Raw genomic sequence first — 7773 nt, 5'->3', positions numbered from 1 at the left:
TTGGCACATTTATACTTGGATGTAACCGACCTATGTGTAACCCTAGGCACCCTCGATATCTATATAAGTCGAGGGGTTAGGACCATAGACGCCAATTCCCATACACACATGATGATCTCGCGATAGACCGACTTGTAACTTGTAGTCCGTCCAAATCAATACAATCAAAGCATGACGTAGGGTATTATCTCTTCGAGAGAGCCCAAACTTGGGTAAAACCTGTGTCCCTGTTACCATCGTGCTAAGGCTACTAGCTCGGTACCCCTACCCTAGATCTCCTAGATTTGACTCCATTAGTTGGAGAGACACCGAAGAGGCAATAGCACCAGACAACGAGCCCAACCAAGGTGATTGTCGTTCCGTCCCTTGCCTAGACACAGGAGCCTGTGGCCACCACCTGGCCTGAGGACGGCCCTTCTCTACCAAGACCTGAGCCGGAACTATAAGTCGCCCTGGTTGTTTGAAAGGTTCGACCCTTTTTCAGGTTTGTATACGACCTTTTGCCATTAGCATAGCGCCTCAGCCCTTTGAGGCCGATGTGGCCAGCCTATAGTTGGACTCCACCATTGTACCCATAAGGGGGTCCTTATCGCCACGCCCGTGGCGCAAGCTCCTTCACTCGCGACAACTCGGATTCACGGGGGACAACACAATACTTTCACCGCTCGCTTCCGACGTGGGCGGTGGGAGCCACACTCTCATTGCTGAGGTAGATACCTCCGCGGTAGGTGACAAAGAGAATATCCAGAGAGAATCACACTCTCCGGTTAGTCGTGAGGAGGAGTAGGACATCCCACCTACCTCCTCCAATCCGGCGCTCTTGAGATGACGGCCATCGGGCTGAGCACCTAGGGCACCACCCCTCCTCCCTCCTTGGTGACTACAACCAATCCCCACGTGGTCATCATACCAAAGCAGGCCACCTATGTACCAATGATGGCCTCCGAAGCCTAGTCGATGATGTGGTACTGAGATGCAGAGGCAGATTTGAACAGTGCGACACTAATGCTCGACCAGCGAATATGTCTCCATACCGTTCGGGACAGATTCAATTTCCTCGAGGATGGAGTTCTGGACATGCTCATCGGCTTTGTTGGAGGCATGGAGGTATGTCATCATACTCTTTATGTATTTTAGTATGATAGGATAGCCAATAGCCCTCGAGGTGCCCCTCGCCCTCCAAGCCTGAGGCGCTCCATGGACTAGCATTTGAATTTTCTGATAGTCAGTTCCGAGGTGTAGTTTTTAGAGGAAGATGATAGACTGCTGGTCAGAGTGACAAAAACCGTCGTGTACAAAAAAAACAACTTGAGGATCGATTTTCTCCTCATTCATAGTATGAAAAAACTGTTGATCCCACTAGCCCCTGAGACTCAGGTTGGTATGTAGAAAACATACGCAAGGATCGAATAACTTGGTCTACGAGATGTGTTGAAAAAAGAGCGTGGCTCACTGGACTTCGAAGAAGCGGGTTCTTTGGTATATCCACGACACAATGGATCTTGGCATCACGATGTCCGCCTCCACTCCTACCGACATCACTACCTACTCCGATGCCGACTGGGCCAGCTGCCCTGGTACACAATGTTCCACTTTGGGATATTGTGTCTTCCTTGGTCCATCACTTATTTCGTGATCATCCAAGCGGCATCATATGGTCTCTCGCTCCAGTGTTGAGGCTGAGTATCGCGCGGTGGCTAATGTCGTCGACGAGTGCTCCTGGCTTCACCGACGCCTTCTTGAGCTCTCGTGTCCTGACGACAGGGCCATGGTGGTCTATTGTGACAACATCCCCACCATCTACCTCTCCGCCAATCCGGTCCATCATCGTCGTACTAAGAACATTGAGCTTGATATTCATTTTTGTTCGGGAACAGGTGGCTCTTGGTCATATACGTGTCTTACGTGTGTCCACTTCCCGACAACTTGCAGATATCATGATTAAGGGCTTCCCTACGACGTCTTTCGAGGAGTTTCACCAATGGCGTCGCTTCGACTGCAGGGTGGTGTTGAGTATATGTGTTTTGCATGTGTATTACTTGTACCACAAGCCTTCCTCCCTGTGTATAGTTGAGGATATGGCTACCCCTTGTACTATATATACATGTGCATATGAAGCCAATGAATATCGAGAGTTGCATAATACTATTCTACACGGTCACTGATCGGATCGTCCGCCCGGACGTTTGAGGCGGGTTTAAGCCGCCCAGGTGTAGATGCTCTAACCTCAAAACTAGCTCCAGCTCCACCATCCAAACCGGCATCGTCTTTTTTCTTTCCTGCCGCACGCGCAACCTGTGCCACATGATATGCGGGTAGGAAATCTTGTGATGGGGAAAGCAATGCAGCACGCAGCCGCCGATAGCAAAATATAGCACCCATTGCCTTTGGGAAGCTGATCACAAAAGTGCAACTATTGTTACCCAACCTTTGTTTCGTTTTATTCTTTTGCTTTGCCACCTTTGGATATTAGTGCCAAAGATCGAACCACATGGTGGAACTAGTTTTTTTTTCTTCCAATGAGAATTATAGTATATATCGCTTTTTGTATGTCATTCTCGAGAAGAAAATAATTTCCTTATCATGATAAGTATTAGTGGTTGAAACACTAGTTGTGGAAAAATAAAAATAGGACCTCGAACCTCAAAAGCATATCTCTTTCCTTATCCACAAGAAAAGCCCCTTCTCCTCCCTTCGGCATCGCCGGACGGTCCGTCCCATCTCCGATGGCCTCTGAGCCATGGAGGTGGGGAGGATCTCGCCCCCCCCCCCTCCGCCGGCGGGAGGGACCCTCTTCTCGTTCTTGTTAGATTCAGTGTCTTGGTTGGGACTATGTGGCGGCGTCGATGTCCGTTATTAGGAATAATGTCTCACATGCTCTACCCACACCCCGATGGTGCGTCTAGCATCGTTGGAGGGCGCGTGAGGTGTGTCTCCATCGAATTTCGTGGGATTCGGTCGGTGCTGGTCTTCGGTGGGTCTGTTTGGATCCGGCCTTCATTCTTCTTTGTTTGAGTGTTTACATGTTTGATCCTTCTGATCTACAACTTTCTTCATCGGTGATGGTTGCTGCTCTAGTGTGTTGGTCCTATGGAGCCTTAGCACGACAACTTCCCGACTATCTACTACAATAAGGTTTGCCTGGCTCCAGTGAGGGAGGGGCGATGACGACAACGCGCCTTCGAGTTGCTACAGTGTTTGTAGTCGTCGTTAGGTGGTCTACGAATATGGTTGTAATTTTTATTACCTATATTGTTTTTTGTACGCTTTGATTGAAGATGAATAGATTTGAAGTTTCTCGCAAAAGAACACTAAATGTGTACACAAATGAATTACGTTCAAAAGCATTGTTACGTGAAATTGAAAATACTGTAGAGGGGCCGTAACGGACAAGACAATTTATCGGTAGAAAAATAGAATTTGCATTTAATAATATGTTGCCTTTTTCTTTTATTTTTATGAGAATCTTTCAATCTATTCATATTCAATCATGACAGTACAACGAATATTAGAAATAATAAAAAATGCATCCAGATTCATAGACCACTTGGCGATAGCTACAAGCGCTGAAGCGAGCCGAAGGCGCGCCACCGCCGTCATCCTTCCCTCGTCAGAGACGGGCACACCTTTTAGTAGATAGTCGAAAAGTCATTGTGTCACGTAATGTGTCCTTTTTCACCTTTTTTGAAAATCACAAACCTTTCATTCCTTATTACTTATGGACAATACATCATTCGAGATACATTTAGATGGGGAAGTTGGAATATATTAATCCAAAGGCATCTTCACCTATTCTCATCTGGATGTTCGGCACAAAGATGTCCGACACTCGCTTCATACGTAGTCTACGCTACAACGATCATAGCACCAATCGGTGTTTAAGACGATGTGTAGCAACTTGAAGCATGCGACTACATAGGGTTTTTCCCAAGGGTGACAGCATAACCTCCGGAACGATCCACCAACACTTCTGACATAGGCATAATGTCGGTCTATAGGACTGCTGTTGCTGATTTGTTGATTTTGTTACATTTCCTATTGTCAGACTTTTGATATTTGGCTATGTGCATCCTAATTATGAAGAGGCCGGGTGTTACTCATAATTTTTTTGTATCAACTTGATGCTACATTTTGAAATGATAAAAGCGTTCTTTATGAAAAAATTAGCTTGGCATCCGACATGGACCAGCTCAAAATGATCAGATCTCTGACTTAATTCTAGAATCTCTTGGCATATGGGTGCTAGCTATGTCCTTTGAAACTTTCTGACATTTAGCACTCGGACGACCTCTTGCACATCACTCTTTAACATGACTAGTTGTAGCCTCAAATATGTGGCAAGGCGAATTCCATCACCAATAGCATACGCTTCCATCACCCTTGGATTAGCAATGTGCTCATACTATAGTGAGCTTGTGTCCACATTAGGTCTCTATTTCGAACAACCACACCCGTACCCCCAATGATCGCATGTGTCCCTAAAGCTAGTATCAACCTTCATTTTCACCATACCTTCATGAGGAGGTTTCCATTTTTAGTTGCATCGGTTAATCCTTATGCTTTCAGTTGTGGATTTCATTGGATCAACGACTGTGTCAATAGTCGATTTAACTGTTATTGACGCTGACCACCCTATCTCTATATGCCTTCTGACGTTTCTTTCAGTCCACACTGCCCAACATCCACATAAAATCATACATGCCTCCTCCATTACTTGCTTCCCCCTCAATTAAATCAATTGGCCAAGTCTCATGATGTAAACCTTGGATGTTTATGTTCTTTAACTCATGCCAGGACACTTTCTCCCAAGTACATTCAAACCGTACAAGCAGTATCCTCTCTTTACCACCACATATTTCACATAAGGGAATTTTCTCTCAATATGGCGACAATCACGTATAATCTCTCGATATGGAATTACATCATGCATAACTCTCCAACAAAAACCGTGTATTTTGTTGGCACTCCCATACACAATAAGAGCTTTTAGTAGCTGTGTTCAATTGTAGGCGTGGTGGCTTGATCCCTTGTTGTTTAGCTGTAAACAATAGTATGTACGTAAAATGAACATAAAACCACCCTCCTTTTTCTGGCTCCCATGACCAAAATCATTACGAACATCTCTACTAGAATCTCACATATGGCATCCACATCGAGCCTCATGAAGTTTACAAGAATCTTCTCTCGATCCAATTCAATGCTTCATCTAAGAATTCTTTCATCATCATGATGGTAGCATCCGTGAGATTTAGAATGGGCTTCTTACTATAATTGTCAAGGATCCATGGGTCTTCTCAGTAATGAGTTGTTGAGCCATCTCTCACCCTATTGATTAAGCCGTCCCGAAGGCTTCCCTATCATGATTATAAACCTTCATGCAGAGAGATGTTCCTCCCGCTTCTAGTTGATATGAAGTCTCCTTGATGGAAATATTTGCCCCGCAACAGCCTTGCACATACTGAATCGGGTTCTTTCATCAACCTCCATCCTTGTTTGGCTAACATGGCTTGAGTGAATAATTAGAAATTTTTGAAACTCATGCCCCCTTTGGTTTAGCATTTTTTGTTTAGTTTCATCGCCTCCCCACCGAAACCTTACCATCTGGAGCTGTTATTTTCTTACTCGTTTTTTAGGCAACATAAAACAACTCATTGAATACGTTGGAATTGTTTGAAAGACCGACTTAATCATCACCTCTCGGCCCGCACTACTAAGTAATCTCAAGCAACCCCAATCTTTATTTTTTTATCTTTGCAACGATGAGTTCAAATTGATCATCAGTATATCTTCTCAAAGAGGTTGGCAGACCCAAGTATTTTTTCCTTCATATCAAATGTGTAATTGTCACTATAAAATACACTCACTTCTCCTTGTTTACTAGCAGACATGAACCCTTTTTATAAATCTTCAGTATCTTCTGCAGTCTCTTTGCCCCCTTTCCGATACTAATGTGAATACCAAGGAATCGTTAGAAAACAGTAGGTAGCACTTTAAGATTACCATCTGGGGAGGTCCGTTTAGTATCCCAAAACTGCTTAGCAACAGTCGGACAAGTGGGTAATGTTGGGGTGAACCAAAAAAGAAAACTCTGTTGTTCCGCGTCTTGGACTAACCATCCCTTAGAGGGTATTGTTAAAAGATCCTCGATTCCTAACGAAATCGATGTAGTAGTGGCTTGATGGAAGCCCAGAGTCTTTAGTTGATCCAGTATATGGGATGTATATCCCATTCCAAAATGATCTATTAATCTGCTAATAAGTCGTTTCATACCAGCCTAAATTCTAAACGAAAGTAGAAGTTCAAGGCCTAATTAATTTAATTATCTCTTCCATTCCAGGGACCCGAGAATGGGGCCATATTATTAAAAGCTTGCGGTAAGAAGGGGTTTCGTTCTAGTGCCCGGAAATAATATTCCAAAGCCTTTGTATGCTCTCCATTGCTTGTGTGTATAAGGCCTATGTTATAGAGTATATAACTTCGATACGGCGACGAAGAATAAAACTATCGCTATATTTTTTCCTTTTCCTAGTTCTTCTTCCAAGCGCAGGATAACCCCAAGGGGTTGTGGGTTTTTTTCTACCAATGGGAGCTTTCCCTTCACCGCCCCCATGGGGGTGGTCCACAGGGTCCTGGGATATGGGTATCCGATCCTTATGGACTAACTGGAAAAGTACAAGCTGTAAATCCAGCGTGGGGTGCAGAAAGTTTTGATCCTTTTGTTCCGGGTTGGACCCGTGCTGGATGTCATTTTTCCTCCAGGCAAGTTACCTTATATTTATAACGCTTTGGTAGTCCAGAGTAGAGACACTGCCGATAAGCAAATTAATGTGACTTGTGAGGTACAACAATTATTAGGAAATAATCGAGTTAGAGCTGTATTGTTAGTTCGCCTCACCTTCCCGAAGCGTGGGTTTGTTTGCTTTACAAATTTGGTTCTCTCTATGCCAACCCCCCTCTCTTTTTCGTAAGACTGAGGTATAGGTAGGGCTAAAAAAAAGCAAAAAAAAGAGTCTATATAAAGGATTACGTATGGGCAATATTGAAACTGTACTTTCCAGTAGTATCGCTGCTGTTTTTTTTGCAGCTTTCGTAGTTGCTGGAACTATGTGGTATGGGTCAGCAACGACCCCAATCGAATTATTGCAGGCGAGTTGCAGCCTGCAATCCGAACTGAGGACGGGTTTTTGGAGTTAGCTCACCCTCGCGAGATCGCGACCCTTTGTCCCGCCCATTGTAGCACGTTGTTATATGGGTCGTGAGTGGGAACTTAGTTTCCGTCTGGGTATGCGTCCTTGGATTGCTGTTGCATATTCAGCTCCTGTTGCAGCTGCTACTGCAAATAATGGGAAAAATTGGATTCAATTGTCAACTGGTCCTATCGAAAGTAGGATTGACTATGGATTCGAGCCATCCACTTTGCAATGAAAAGAGGAATGTTTGTTATGGTAAAACTTCGTTTAAAACGATGTGGTAGAAAGCAACGTGCGACTTGAAGGACATGATCGATTGTGGATACTTTACTACTCAAGCTGCTTTATATACTCATCACCAATATATTGCAGGGTTCATCATGACAGGGGCTTTTGCTCATGGAGCTATTTTTTTCATTAGGGTATTTTTCTTTCCTTCCATGGATTCTTTGGTCAAGAATTGTCTTAGATTTTTTTATTTTGACCTGATTGAAATTAAGTTGATGCAATGAAAAAAGAAATTGAATTAGACTACTTAACTATTTCAATCTGCACATGCAAGTTGCATGTATCCCCACTCAGA

Source organism: Triticum urartu, chromosome 3A, assembly GCF_056163025.1.
Source record: "Triticum urartu cultivar PI428250 chromosome 3A, HENAU_Tu73, whole genome shotgun sequence".
NCBI lineage: Eukaryota > Viridiplantae > Streptophyta > Magnoliopsida > Poales > Poaceae > Triticum > Triticum urartu.
The sequence above is the reverse complement of the archived record's forward strand: the minus strand, read 5'-3'. Positions refer to the sequence as shown.